Source organism: Peromyscus eremicus, chromosome 18, assembly GCF_949786415.1.
Source record: "Peromyscus eremicus chromosome 18, PerEre_H2_v1, whole genome shotgun sequence".
Lineage (NCBI taxonomy): Eukaryota > Metazoa > Chordata > Mammalia > Rodentia > Cricetidae > Peromyscus > Peromyscus eremicus.
Window position 1 is genome coordinate 6,297,505 of NC_081434.1, and position 15,616 is coordinate 6,313,120.

Here is a 15,616-nt window from a genome sequence, read left to right on the forward strand (position 1 = left end):
CTCAGGCCCAAAGCAATAGACTGAAGCCTCCCAAATGCTGAGCCAAAATACAAGACAAACCTTTCTTTCAAAGAGTTTCTCTTAGGCATTTATCACAACGATGAAAAGACAAACACTCCGTGCACTTTCCAAGTTGCACGCTCAAAAGAAGCACCTTGCCCTCTCTTCCCGTCTTGCCACCCTCTTGGACAACAGAAATCATGAGATCCAACTAGGAGGCTTGAGCAGGATTTTCTGTGTGATGAATTCTTGCAGTGCATCCTCAAGGAGGCAAGAATTTTAAAATTAATGAAGTACTCTGTCCTATTTCAAGCAACATGACTGTGGAGCTGGCTGTGTATTCAAATAATCTCAAGCAAGAAGATATTGTAGGAAACCTTTAGTCTAGTGTTGTGTAATCCTTATTTACATGGATGGGTAGGTCCTGTGGTATATAAATAAAGGGCAAGAAGTTAAATAGATAGATAGATAGATAGATAGATAGATAGATAGATAGATAGATAGATAGAGAAAGAAAGAAAGAAAGAAAGAAAGAAAGAAAGAAAGAAAGAAAGAAAGAAAGAAAGAAAGAAAGAGGTTTGGAAAACATCTAAAATGCATTCCCTTCTTGAAGACCCATGGAAAATGTTTCTTACCAAAATGTGAACTATTGGAAAAGGAACATGTGTAAATTTTGATTTTCCTAGCAATAGACAAGGGTACTATTCTAAGCCAAATATTTAACATACTTTGTAACTCTTGTTTGTGGAAAAAAATCTTAGATCCTCTTTAAGTCACTGGGTATATAAATCATTGATATCTATTCAATAAATAGTTTTAATTCTTATTGGGTACCTTACAAAAGTGGCCAGTATCTGGCCAATAACAGAAAACTCACTATGTCAAAGGATGGCCCATTTTTCCACTTCTAAATTTTGGAAATAAAGAGAATAGTTATGGGACTGGAGAGATGGTTCAGAGGTTAAGAGCACTGACTGCTCTTCCAGAGGTCCTGAGTTCAATTCCCAGCAACCACATGGTGGCTTACAACCATCTGTAATGAGATCTGCCTCCATCTTCTGGCATGCAGGCATACACACAAACAGAATATTGTATACATAATTAAAAATAAATAAACAAATAAATCTTTTTAAAAAAATAAAATAATTATAATAGTATTTGTCTTTATTTTATATATTTATATTATATTCATTAAATGTGGCTGTGTCCATCTGCTTTTTTTCATCTAATTTTGCATACTATATTAAGGTTTATTTAGCAATTTAATGATATATGAAAGTTCAGAGGACTTGTGTGAATATTCAAGTTTCATCCCTGTCTACTGTACTAACATGCCCTAACCAAAAGCGACTTAGGAAAGAAAGGTTTGGTTTGGCTTACACACCCAGTTCACAGTTCATTATTGAGGGAACTTGAAGCACTACCATGGAGGAACGTTACTGGCAGGCTTGATCACCGGCTCACCCTTGGCTTTCTCATATGCTGGCCCCTGGAGCACTCCCACTCCCAAAGGGCTGGGCCCGCCCACAGACACGCCCACAGACCAATCAGATCTGGGCAACTCTTTAATTGGAGGCTCCCTTTGCAGATGACTCTAGGCTGTGTAAAGTGGTGGCGCCTGCCTGTAATCCCAGCACTCAGGAGGCAGAGGCAGGCGGATCTCTGTGAGTTCGAGGCCAGCCTGGTCTACAAAGCGAGTTCCAGGAAAGACGCAAAGCTACACAGAGAAACCCTGTCTCGAAAAAACAAAAAACAACAACAAAAAAAAAAAAGTTGACAGTTAAAGCTAAGAAGGGTGCCAATATGTCCAACATTTGGGTTCCCTTTCACAACATCACTGTTTAATTCCTTCACTATGTTAGTCCTACACATGGAAGAGTACAGAAAAAATAATTGAGAAAATTTGTCTTCTGAACCTAATCATCTGATAACAGCAAACACTACTGAATTAAGTCAATTATTTTCTCATAACCAAAATGACCAGTTTTATCTCTTGTAAACTGCTTAGAATTAAGATAATACAAAGAAAAAGTTACATTAGTAAACTATACACTTGTTTCTTCTCACTTTAATTTCCTAATAAGTAATTGCTATAGTGTAGTAATCAGTTCATATATATAAGGCTACCTTGATAATTTAGTATAAATATTAATATAGTATATGACAGCTTCTAAACTAACAGAAATCTATTAAAATGGCAGGACTTGCAGTAGAACCAACTTCTCTCAACATTCACATGGTAATACCCCTCATAGCAGTAACTGCCGAGGCTAATAAAACTAAAATTTGTTTTAGAAATATTATAACTTTTTTAAAAGTTTCAAATAATCTTGGGCCAATTTTGAAATCAGATTCTTATCTTAACCAACTTTTTTGTGAACTGGTGGCTGTCAATCAGATCAGCAGTTACCCTTTCACAAATGAACCAAAATTACATTCAATCAATCAGTCTAACTAATACAGCGGATTTTGTTCACTCTTATGGACCTCAGTTACAGTGACTCCCAGCACTGGAGTTTCAGAAGTTTAATTAAAGAGAATTAGCAATGATTCCACTGAGCTCTGAATAGCCATCTGATGGCTCCACACGGACAGTTTGGTTTTGAATACCAATATATTCTTGAATAAATTAATAGTGTTTCTATTTCTTTTCCCAATTATAATTTCAAATTAAGTTTATTTGAATGTCTTGTCACATCAGTAAGATATTTGTGGGTAGTAATTAATTCTATTTAAAACCTGAAAAAGTCTCATGACACATCTGACTCTGAGATGTCTATTGGGCCCCTTCAATAGGGTTGGAACAAAGTTTGGTTCTATCTTGTTATTCAGCTCAAGCTTACATTACTTTTATATTGTAAATACGATACTGAGATTGTCAAATAGTAAAATGTCTATATTTCAAAGCAATTTCCAGCGTCAGGAAGCTCCTGTCTGTTTAGTGATCATTGAGTGGTATTTGTAGTGCTGGTATGAACCAGATGAAACATAGCAAGACATCTGGCTCCAATGTTAATAAATAAATATCTGACTCAGTGGAAATCCCCTTATGCACTCTTTATATTGAGTAATTACTTCACTCACTAACACAGATTCATTTTGCTAAAAGTAAAATTCGACATATTTTAGTAAAAAAGTCAAAGTACATTCACTTGTTTGTGCGTGTGTGTGTGTGTGTGTGTGTGTGTGTGTGTGTGTCACGTTGCATGTGTGGAGGTCAGAGAACAACTTGTGGGATCCTCTTCTCTCCTTCCATCTACTATGCAGATCCTGGGGTCAAATTCAAGTTGCCAGGCTTGATGGCAAACAACTTTACCCACGGAGCCATCTCACCAGGTCTACAATTTATATTTAACAATTAAAACTATTAATTTCATGTCAATATTACTTAAGCTATCCAAAATTTAAATAGGGAAACAGACACATTGAATTAACATTTGGAAATTTACATAAGCTAGGCAGCTTTGTGAAATGTAAATGCAGTTATTCCTCCTGTCAAAGGAGAATATTGTCCAAGGCCGCCCGAGAACTCTGGACACACCAACATACCAAGTCTTCTTCTAGGTACCACTCGATGAAATGCACCTGTAGCTCTAGGAGCAGTAAGAGAAGGGACAATCCAGTGGCTGTTTTTATTCTATTTTATTTTATATGGTATCGACTTCACCACGGGCTTCAGTAAAAAATCTACATCCGGCTCTGTGTAAGTATCCCATACCTTCAGTAAATGGTGTGACGTCACTGATGTGGGAGTATCTTTTGTGAAGTCCTCACATATGCTCAGTGTTTTCTGACATGTTGACATCAGTCAGGCTCTGTAACCGCAGGCCACGCATGTACTTGATACACCTCTTCCAAACTGGTAAGAATTAACTCCTCAACTGATATTTCATGCACAGCAAACAATTCCAACAAATACATAACTTTTCCAGTTTTTTTTTTTTAAGTTCTGAACTCTGTCTACTAGAGCCTTGTTTTTGTACAGGAACAATTGAATTTTGAATCACTGGGTAACCTTAGACAAGGGACATAGATTCTTTCAGCTTCAGTTCCCTGTCAGCCATGGGTTATGACGGACGCTGCAGTCGTGTAGTGAGTCTGGTTCAGGGCTTCATAAGAAAAGAATTTGGGGACAGCTTTCCTATGGGAGACCAGCTCCCACTTATTTCTTCCCTGGGGACTCTTTAGGAGACAGGGATAAAGTAGAAGTATATAGAGGGGAAAGAAACAGATAGAAGCACAGGATAGCCTCGGAAGGGCCTGGATCCTTATCCACTGGCCCCTTCTGTCTCTTCTTAAGGACTATTTATAGGAATGCCAAGGGGTAGAACAAAGACCTCCCCGATTACAGCCAAATGCAGACCCTTACAATCTCCTAGTAACCATGCATATGGTCAAGCAATCCTCTGATGCAGCCCTGCTGGGTAAAGCAAGCTCAGATCTCACTAGGAACCTTTGTGGGCCTCCACACTTTCCTCCTGCCCTGGGCTTATGCCTTTAATCTTGCAAACTGGCATCATTCTCAACTTATTAGTCATAATGGATATTAGAATAATAAAAATACAGATAGTTAAATTTTACAAGGAGGGAAGCTTTACAAACATCCATTGCTTTCAACTTTCTGAGCAATAACATCCATTTTCAAACATAAAAATCTCAAGTGAAATTTTAATAAATAAAAATGATCAAATCAGATGCAGAGCTTCCTTGACTAAAGCAGAGAACAAGGGCCCTACATCCACCTGTTCCTACCCAGTGCCCTGAAGATAGGGAACTCTGTGTTGCCCACCTATGGAATCCAGGACATTGTATTGAAATGGAAATGGGATGCATCAGTAAGAATGTGAATAGTTTCCTGGAGGATTGGCTTTCCCCAGAGCATGCGCCCTCTGGCAGGTCAGTCAACTTCCTTGGTTAACTACTTCAACTTCCTTAGCTGACAATGAAGAAACTGAAATATTCCATTCCAAATCTTCCTTAGCTTATCTCTTTCCTTCTTTATATGAACAAACTTCTACACCCTTATAAGTTGTATCAAAAGTCATCAATTTCAGTAACTTCACATTTTTGTCAATGGGGTAACGAATGAAATCTTCTCCATCCTCTTGCTTGTCTAGACTGTGATCTCTCCATTGATCACTCAAGAGGTAGAGTGAGAGACTCATTTCTTTCTCCTCGATCTAATTAGGCTCCTTTGAAGCAACACTAGCCTTGGTGATTCCCTTGCACCTGACACCATGAAGAAGCAGGTGACTGTATGGTTTCATGCACTAAATCAGAGAAAGGCAAGTGTCTACTGTGAATAGCCACAGGACAGGACTTCCCTGGGACAACTGAGTAGAAGCTACATAGACTATAAAAAAGTTAAGGATATATTTTTAAAGTATCAGTGAGATTTGCGATGGATTAGATGTGAACGACAAGGAGATGTGTCAAGGATGAGTCTGAAGTTTTGGTTTAGCAGCTACAGAATGGAGAAGGGAGGGGACTGAGAAAAGAATAGATCTAGAGTAGAAAAAGCTATTGAAAAACAAGCTCTGGGAATCCAATCGATGAGAGAGGAGGGATTCTGCAGGTGGGGAACGTCGAGATCATGGTGGGAAGAGGTGCAGAGAAGACCGGTCACACTCTTGGAGGCCCATGAACTGTAGACTAGTGGCTGTGAAGCCCCCAGGGGACTAGACTAGGCCCTCTGGATACGGAAGATGGTTGTTTGGCTCCAACTGTTTGGGGAGCACCCAGGCAGGGGGATCGGGATCTATCCCTGGTCTATGGGCAGGCCTCTGGGAATCTGGTGCCTGTGGTGTGACACTTTGTGAAGCCTTGGTGCAGTGGGAAGGGGCTTGGACCTGCCTAGGCTCAGTGTGCTGGGCTCTGCTGAATCCCTATGGGAGACCTTGATTTGGGAGATGTGGGGATGTGGGGTGGCTTGGGAGGGAGGGCTGGGAGATGGGAGGAGGGAGGAGGTAGGATCTGTGAGTGGTATGTAGAGTGAGTAGAAAATTTCTTAATAAAGAAAAAAATAAGAATAAAATAAAATAAATAAGAAAAAGAAAAGTAAAGTTTAAAATGCATATTATAATCGCCAGCTGAAATGACATTTGAGAAGTTGAATAAATGACACTATAAATAAAAGTGAAAACTGGGGCAGGAGATTAAGTTATGGAAGCATACAAATTGTATTATATTTTAAGTGTGAGCTAACTCACAAGCCCATGGAAGTCTAGAAAGAAAAAAAAATAAGGCATGAAAAGACTAAGCCACAAAGATGAGACCCTTCAAAGAGAATGAGAAAAAGTACCAAATGAAGTTAAATAAAAACTGAGTCGGGCGGTGGTGGCGCACACCTTTAATCCCAGCACTCGAGAGGCAGAGCCAGGCGGATTTCTGTGAGTTCGAGGCCAGCCTGGGCTACAGAGTGAATTTCAGGAAAGGCACAAAGCTACACAGAGAAACCCTGTCTCAAAAAAACAAAAAACAAAAAAAAAAAGAGGCAATCGCTGGTGAATAAAGAGAAGAAAGGGGATCAGATAAAAAGGAGAAAACCCGTGATTTGATGACAGAAGATACTGTAACATATATGCAGATGGTTCATCTTGAACAGGGCATGGTCAGTTCACCTGCCCAACAGGAGAAGGAAAAGATGGCCTGATAGGTTTGTATTATATGAAGATGCTGACATTTTCTTATGATAATATTTGTTCACTCTTCTTCCAAAAATGATTTTTCAAAAGCCAGCAACTGAAGGAAAGAAAACAGTTTTCTCACAGTAACAGCAAATTGGCCTGGGCAGAGGTCCTCAACTCTAGCTACAGGTTGAATTACCTAGGGAATCTCTGCCTGCTCATACACTCACAGGTTACTGCAAAGTCAAGGTTTTAGAACTGAAATCAGGGCATGGTAATTATTAAAGAGTTATCCATAACTCTTAATTGTAAAAACAGGTAATAAAGCAGCATAGTTCTACTCATCCATGTCCTTCTGAAGTCTCTAAATTTTTAACCTTGATTCTTGGAACTAAATAGACAATCATTATCCTCTTCCACCTTCTATCAGAGTCAAATTTCTCTGGTTTGGCATGCCAGATCCCTTATATAAGAGCCAAAACATTCATTTTAATTTATCCCTATGCATACTATTATAGAACTCTCTTGTCCAGATAAACTGGGACTTAGCACTTCAAATAGGCCATAGGTCTCCACACCTCTGCATTTTATAATGTTAACCTAGACCTACTCCCTCAGTTTCAATAATTGCTAACCAGAGTTACATCAAAATAATTTGGAGACGTTTGCAATACAATCCATAAAATCCTACACTATGATTCAGCATAGAGTCTCAGAGAGTCTCTAATTTTAGCAAGTTTTCTGCATAAGTTTTATGTAGTCAAAGTTGGTCTTTAGGCCAAAGACTGGAATCTTTCTATGTGCATATTGGTCCCAACAAAATTCTGCTCATGCTTCAAGAGGCAGGGAATATTGTTTTGCACTGTTCATTGAAAAATCCATTACTTTTCTCATGACAATGACAACTATTATGGGATATTTGATCACACTGTGTGAAGCTGTGTCTCTGTCCTTCCTTGCCTGCCTAAGGCACCTTCTGATTAATAAAGAACTGAATGGCCAATGGCTAAGGCAGGAGAGGATAGGCAAGCCTTCCAGGCAGGGATAGGAACTATGGGAAAGAACATGGCATGGCAGATTCACTAGCCAGACATGAAGAAAGTTGGATGTAAAGTACTGAGGAGAGGTAATGAGCCATGTGGCAAAATATATATTAATATAAACAGGTTAAGTTTTAAGAGATAGTTGGGAACAAGCCTATGTTAAGTCCAAGCTTTTCTACTTAATAAGAAGCCTCCGTGTCATTATTTGGGAGCTGGAGATCTGAAGACAGTCTGACTAGAGACAACTACCATACTTTTTACATCATGTGCCAATCACTTCTTTCAGTGCTTTTATAGACATTAGGTCACTAAATCCTCACAAGCAGCGTGATGCAGTGTTTAAATACAGCTGCTGCTGTAGTCTCAACACTTTCCCCCGGGGCCCAGCTGTGGACACGTGTCCAGTTTACAGTGATCTTTTGCTGTTTTCCACTCAGAGTCTGGCAGCATGAGCAGGAAATCAGAAAGATCGATAGCATGAGGCTGTCTGGTTTTGCAGCTTGCTGCCAGATTCCTTACCTGCACATTAGCTCTTATTTCTGCTATGAATAACTTCACTGATTCACAGTGTTGACCTTAGCCTGATCCGGTGACTTTGGCTTCTACAGAGGGAAGCTTGGCAGACTTCAGGCTGGTCTGAAGCTCCATTTCCAACAAAGCACATCTGTACAGTACAAGACTCCATGCAGCTGTGCAGTGACCTTGCAGAGGGAGCTTTGTACAGTATTTTGCTAAGAGGTCAGTACATGTTTTCCCAAATCCCATCATGGAGACAATGTCAGCTCATGAGGGACTATCCTAATTAGATAGCTTCAAACAGTGACTAAGCTCTGCAGATAAAAATGAAGGGGAAAAAACTATAAGAAATATCCAGTTTTGAAATCCTGCCTATAGCTGCTTTGATCATTTGTCCAGGATTCTTACTGCATCTGGATGAAATGTCAGCCATTTTTCTTTATTACTAGTCTCGATTCAATAACATTAACGATGTCACAGCAATTATTCTTTACATCAAATCAAGAAACTTTTTCCTACAGTGTTAGTAAGCTCAAACTTAAGTCTTAGAATATGAGGTTTTTTCTGCTTCTTTTCCTCTGACTATCATCGTCTATTTATAACCGTTGTGTTGTTTCAGTGGCCCCATCTTGTTGGGAGCTACAGCATGAAGGTCTTTGTACCCACAGATCTCTAGAGAAAGGGGGAATGTGAAACACACAGGATTGCCTTTCCAATAGGAAAAATTTAAAACCTGTTCTTCCATCCAGAAAGCTGGGGATTGGAAGTGATTAATAGCGTGGTGATCTGCATTATTTGGGGGGCCAGGTCATATCAAGTTCCTACAACAAGGACAAGAAGAGACTAGTAATCTAAATGACCCTTACAGCCAAGATTTCTCCAGGCTCCCACAACCAGGACAGGAGATACACAATAGTCTAAATGACCTTTATATTATCTGTATAGCCAGGCTCTCTTCCAAGCTCTTACAACTAGAACCAGAGGTGACTAATAGCCCAAATGACTTCTATCCTGTCTGTATGATCAATGCCAGGCCAGACCCTTCCTTAGGCCCTTAAGCTAGGACAGGTAGCCTATCTCTAGAACTCATCTTCTTGGAAGAAATGACATGTACCCTGAGTCAAGTTTCAATGTAATTATGCTTCCTTGTGCACTGGGGATGGTATTACATCAGAAAACTTTTTTTTGCCAATTATACTATATTTAAATTTGTTGGAAACAAGCCACCTAGCATCAGACTCCCTAACGTCTTGATCCAGGTTGACAAAGTCAATCTGAACCGAGTTCTCATTCTCACCTCTTCGCAGTTCACGTCCCTTCCAGCTGTGACCACTTCCAGGGCCCCCTCACTGTCTGGACTGCTTTCTGCTCTCCTAACTAAACCTGAATCCATTTTCACTTACTACCTGGGGAAAAGCACGACCTTATACTTTCTTTTCTTCTTCTCACTGTAAAGAATGTATAAAACCTGTAGATGAGAAAACTCAAGATTACTGCTAACAATGATATATCTGTGCAGGCTTGACACGTGTAGGTATAAGTCACTGTACCTATTAGAAACTTGAGATAATGCTATCCAAGTTTTACGCAATAAAAAATTGACATCAAAATATAAACACTTCCTGTTCTCTGAAAAAAAAGAGATGTCTAATGTTTTGAGAAATCAATGCTTTGCAGGTGTGTATGTTTTACCAGATATTACCATTACTTATTTAGTTTTATATCCATAACATTAGGTGAGGTTGGCAGTTTCAAATAATACTTCAACAAACAACTTTAAAACATTTTTTAAACTGTCACAGCAAAATGGGAATACATCTTTACCCATTCATCTGAGAGGAGATCATAGGTTCCTTCACATCTCAGTGACTGTAGTAGTACTGTGGTCAACAAGGGGGTTCAGGTGTCTCCTTGATATACTGGCTTCATTTCCATCAGAAATACATTCAGATGTGGGATAGCTGGATCCAAAGATAGATTTACTTTTTAGTTTTTATAATAATCTACATACTATTTTATTAAATGAGAGGAAGGAAGGAAGGAAGGAAGGAAGGAAGGAAGGAAGGAAGGAAGGAAGGAAGGAAGGAAGGAGGGAAGGAAGGAAGGAAAAGAGGAAGTTTATCTGAATGAGAATATGAATTGCCAGCTGCTGGAAGGATGAGGATGAAGAAGATGAAAAAGGAAGGTTAGAAAGTGGGTTCTAAAATGTACTTGGAGTAAGTTCTGCTACCCTCTATCACAAGGTGGTAACTATGGTTCAAACTAGCTTACTATGTATTTTATGACATTCTCAAGGAGAGTACCATGAAGGTTCCAAACATAAAGAAACATCACACTATGAAACTCTCAAAGAACTAATCATAATCATAAAAACAATAGCATCAGGCAATGCTGGCTATTTTAATTCAATCACTGCTGTGAAAGGCCAGCTGTCACCTTTTAAAGGATTCCTATGAGTACGAGAGAAGGATAAGAAACTTTTAGATAGAAAGATAGCTAAGAGCAGAAAGACAGAAACACAGGATAGCTTCAGGAGGACCTGGATCAAAACCCAGCAGTCCCTTCTGCCTCTTCAAAAGGACTTTTTATAACAATGCCAAGGGGCGGGGCAAAAGACCTTCCCCTTGCTAGATCAGAGCATACTATACAGCCAAGTGTAGACCCTTCCAAACACCTGGTAATCACACCCGTGGTCAAATCATCCCCTTAGGCAGCCCTGCTAGGTAAAGCAAGCTCAGATTCTCATACCCTGAGTAAATTCTCACTAGGAAATCTCTGTGGGTCTCTACACACTGCATACTAGAGTGTGTACAGAAATATTCTGTTGTGAGGCTAGTAAGATGACCCAGTGGTTAACAGAAAGTACTGTTGTTAGAGAGGGCCTGAGTGAGCCCCATTCCCAGCACGCATGTAAGGCCTCTTACTTCTATCTGTCACTCCAGCTCCAGGGAAATCCGATGTCTCTGGCTTCTGTAGGTGCCTGCACTTACATGCACATACCCACAAACAGACACACACATACATACACATAATTAAAACTTAATAAATCCTTTTTAATAAAAGAAATATATCCCACTATACCTAAATAATGCATGTAATTATTATATGTTAATAAAAATTAAGAAATGGGTATATGGCACAGGTGTTAATTTTTCCTGGGTATTACCAAATGAAATTTCCCTTTGAGCAAAATCTGATTGATATCTATTTTTGGCTAAATTTGATTAGAGAAAAGACAGAGCATCCATCCATAAGAGCCATCAGTTCAAGGTATATACTTCTTGTACAGTGCATTTATCTACTGAAACCACCATAAATGCTGTTGAAATTCACTAACTTGTCCTTAGACAACTCAGGGTTATGTGATGTTTTCATAATGTTTGTGAGCTTACATTAATGGTTTCCCCACAAAGCCCTCTACTTGCCCCTTCTCTGTGTATCTTTAATCATACTCATGTCAGTTGCAAGTGTGATTATAGTTATGTAACTGAATTGATGATTATTATACTGTGGTATTTGAAATTTAAATACTTCGATAAGAGTCACCCAAACTAAAAATCAAATCTTCTTGAGCAGCTAGGCATGAGTGGAGAAAATAAACAATCAGAAATCAGTAGCATCTGTGAATGTTATGCACATAGTCTGTTCTATAAACACCTTAAGATTCTGCTCAACCTAGGAGTCCAGGTGATACATGTAGGGTCGTTTGTGGAAGAAAGATGAGGCAAGGTTCTCGGCAAAGTTCTCGTTGAGTGAGTTGGTATATATTCTGGCTAATTTTAAACTTCATGATTTCTTACAAAAATCCCACCTTTAAGACGAATCACTACTAATCCCAATGACATTGAATAAATTATTCCCTAATAAAATCAAAGTTCTTACAAAATAATAACAGCCTGATTTTCTGAAAGGAGTAATTCTATCCCAAAGTGTTCATGGGCACCATTTAAATACTCAACACTGAGAATTTCCATATATGTGTACAGGTACTCTGACATATATCACTGTTCCATACATGTTAATATGGGAATAGTGAAATAGAACCAAGTTTTATGTCTATAGGTTTATTGAAATTTTATATGCCTTCCTTTGTGAGTTTCCTGTTAAGTCGTAAAAATATTTGTGAGATTTATTTCTTACTGATATGATCTTTAATGTGGGGTAAAGGGATGACTTGGTGCTTAAGAGCTCTGGCTGCTCTTGTAGGGGACCTGAGTTTAGTTCCCAGCACCCACATGGTGGCTCACAATGTCCTGTAATTCCAGTTCTAAGGGATCCTGTGCCCTATCTGTGGACAGGTACACTTGTGGTACACTTACACACATTCAGGCAAAGCATTCACACACACTTTAAATAAAAATTAAGTAAATGTGAAAAAATAAAGATCTTTTATATATTTGGAATATCATCACCTTAACTGTTGTAAACACTTTAGGAGTCTGTCTCTTGTGTCTTAGGTTTATTGGTGATGGTTTTTTTTTACTAACCAAAGCTTTTAAGTTCCCCATTCCTCTTTCACCTCTAAACTTACCTAATTTATTATGACTGGCATAATAACTAATACATTTGATGATAATTACAATAAATTTACAATAAATTGATTGTCATAGATCTTGTTCATTGTTTCTCAAAGCCATTGTAATTTATTTTATTTTTCTTTTGCTCTGACTTCCTCCAAGCTTGCAAAAGTGAAAAATTATGTGGCATACTTTTTTTTTTTTGGAAAAAAATTCCTTGTTACCACATATAATTCATTCTTGGATCTTTAACATCTCTCCTCACAAAAATAAAAATGAAGGTTGTTCTTTTATCACATTGTAACTCTCAGCCTATGGGTGCTAACCATGAAATGAAATGAATATAAAAGTTACTTAGCAACAGTATTAAATAGGAGAGGTGCTCCCCGGATGCCCTTGGAGGACACGATATGCATTTTGTAGGAAATCTACTACTGTTCCTTTAAATGAAATTAATTAAACATTTTTTAATTGCCTCTAAAATGTATCACTGATATGTCTAAAATACTGTGTGGAATGTTTTGAGTCCAGGAATTCATGCCTACTTCAGTAATTACTAATCAGATAGGTACTCTTTGCAAGACTATATGCTAATTACGGAAGACAACAGAGAACAAGACAGGCATGATTGCTACATTCCTAAAACTCGCATTCAAGTGGGGGGAGAGAGAGAGAAAGTCGACAAACAAACATACCAATAAAAAAGCAATTATAATTTTAATAAGTATTATGAATAAGTGAAAAGCAGGACAAGAGCTTGTAATTAGGGTTCTTTGAGGAAATTATATTAGAGATGAGCACTGAAGGGTGGGAAATGATTAGCCACCGGAGTAGACCGTCTGATGTGACTGTGAGGCCCGCAGAGCCCAGAGAGGAGCCTGAGCTGCAGCAACTGCCACAGGTAAGGCTAACCATCACCCAGCGCTGGTTAATGTGGGGAAGGGCAATGGATGCAAGGTGAGTCATTTGGGGAAACTGAACACAAGGGCGGAGAACCAGTGAGTGCCTCTCTGGTGGTGGAACAGCCATGAACAGGAAGAGGCTCGGCATATTCCCCTGGCTCCAATCTCTGCATGTGGAGGAAGTTTCAGAAGGGCAAATGAGATTATTTCAGAGGCATGAGACAAGGAGAAGCAGAGACGAACAGGACTCTGCAGATCTATGTTCTTCTAGTTTTTTTTTTTTTTTTTCCTCTAAATTCTAAATCATGCCTGTTTTTAATTCGGTTATGTGAAATACCATAGTGTGCTTCAGATAAAGCCCCCTTTCCTGAGCCTTTGCTAAATATGAGTGGCTATTGCTTTCAAGCCAAGCCATGCTAATTTACACAAGCATATAAAAGGGTAGGGTCACTCTAGAGAAAACATGTCAAAGCTCAGAACAGGCCAAGACATGGACAGTGTCTTTTAGAAAAACTCTCTGGATGAATCAAGTTCCCTCTAATCAGGGAGAGCTGGGATCATGTTGGTCCTTAAGGGTGTTTGTAGGATGTGGATTTAGGCTCAGAGCAATTTTCACAAAGATTCCACTGAAGCACAAAGAGAAAAACATAAACAGGCCCAAAAAAAAAAAAAAAAGGCAATTTTATGATTTAAACATCGGTGTTTTTCCAAGCATTTTTAATACTTGTAGTGAACATGCTTGATAATTAAGATATGCCAAATACTGCAGAAATACATCTAGATATGAGGCAGCAAGGGAAGGGGCAATCATTTGACTATCTAGAAAATATTAATTAGAAAATATATTTCCAATAGTTCTGAAATAGCATCACATTTGTGAAGATTGTAAGTAAAACACTTGGGAGCAGAGACTCTCCCCAGGCCTCAGGATAAAAACATTTCAGGTTATCACACTTGGGATCAGCGCTGATGGCCTCCAACGAAGGGAGAGCAAGGGTGCCACACCTCACCTCAGGCCCCTTCACTGAGAATTGTCTGGCCCCAAATATCCAGAGTCCAGGCTCAGAACGGTTGGCTAGGAGGATCCCAACCGGCACAATGAACAGTGGGCGTGAGTGGTGGAATTAGAGGGGATGACTTCTCTCAGGCTGGATCCTCAAGTGCGGTAAAATGTGCTTGTATCCCTGAGACAAAGAGGCAAGAGAAATCACACCCTTACCAGAAAGTTCAGTCTAGCCAGGGAGCCTGGAAAGAAAGCTATTACAGAATAGTCTGTAACTGGGGACAGTGGCAGAAACCCTATCCCAGTCCACAGTTGTAGTGGGCACCAGTTTGAGCCACGCCCTAAAGTACTGCCTCTAGTGAGGCCGCTGTAGCTGTTACCTGCCTATGACCTTGAGGTACCAGCCTCTGTGGGCATGGCCACAGGGACGCTTAAGACCTGGGATTCACTTACGCTGGCCCCTCTAGGCTGCCTCGTGGTTCAGGATGCTGAGATTTTGTACCAAGCCATTCAGCCCGGGACATAATTCAGCTTTCCCGGACCCTACGACAAATCTCCCGTGGTTGTGAGTTTGCCCCCAAATAAATTCCTTTGATCATTAAATAGACTCGGTGGATTCATCCCATTACACAGTGGCCTGGCCTCCACTCTCCCTTTTTCCAAGCCATGTCTTCGTTTCTACCCATGAAATTCTAACAAAGCCCTATGAATCAGTGCTGGAGGATGAGAAGAAATTAGCCAGGCAGAGTTAGCCTAGATTTTAGGCAGAAGGAACTTAATATATAGGGGCCGAGTGGCATGAGAACACATAGACTCCCCGTGGTGCTAATGTTCACAGCATGTTTGAGACAGCTTTGTCAGGGGCAAGGCTGGAGGTGGTGCTGCAGAGGAAGTCTTGGCTGACCAAAGCTGAGCCCAGTGCTTCAGTGGTCAACAGGACAGTGTCGTGACTTCTGATACTAGGAAATGGCAAGCCGCGGCATTTTTAGGTTAATCCTGACTTAATATG